Here is a 485-nt window from a genome sequence, read left to right on the forward strand (position 1 = left end):
CAAGAGAGAAAAAGGAAGAAGAGGAAGAGTGGGATGAAGATAACGAGAAGGAGGATGAAGATGCAGGGGTAAATAAAGAGATGTTTGTTTTTCTCACACACAGAGAGAGAGTGCTGGAGTTGACGTGTTTCTGTCTGTAGAACGAAGAAGACGACTGGCAGGAGAACGAGGAGCTGAGGGCAATCGAGGGACTGGAGGGTGAGAGCGATGGGATTCACCGTGACGACGGACGGCACCGGTCAACATGTAGGTGTTTCATCATTCTTTGATTCTCCGTGTTGTTGTTGTCTTTTTTTTTCAGGAGTTGCTCCTTTGAAGCCAGAGTTCTCCGGACCCAAGGAGAAGATCGTACCCATTCCTGATGGAAGCTCCTTCTTCATTCTTGGAAAGAAAAACTGGTAATCTGACTTATTTACATGGTAGAAACACAAACTCAAATCAGCTGCTGTTCATCATCAGGCTATGTCAAGTTTTTTTTTTTTTTT

General features: G+C 44.3%; 1 long non-coding RNA gene across 1 annotated transcript; it reads left to right on the forward strand.

The window, feature by feature from the left end:
• Positions 1-8: 8 nt before the first annotated feature.
• Positions 9-404, forward strand: LOC103399715 (uncharacterized). The gene is made up of 3 exons (XR_523687.2): positions 9-68; positions 141-198; positions 302-404. It is a non-coding gene; the product is annotated as an uncharacterized LOC103399715 (long non-coding RNA).
• The last annotated feature ends 81 nt before the right edge of the window (positions 405-485 follow it).

The sequence above is a fragment of the Cynoglossus semilaevis genome, unplaced genomic scaffold (genome assembly GCF_000523025.1).
Source record: "Cynoglossus semilaevis isolate Cse_v1.0 unplaced genomic scaffold, Cse_v1.0 C18799681, whole genome shotgun sequence".
Taxonomy (NCBI): Eukaryota; Metazoa; Chordata; class Actinopteri; order Pleuronectiformes; family Cynoglossidae; genus Cynoglossus; species Cynoglossus semilaevis.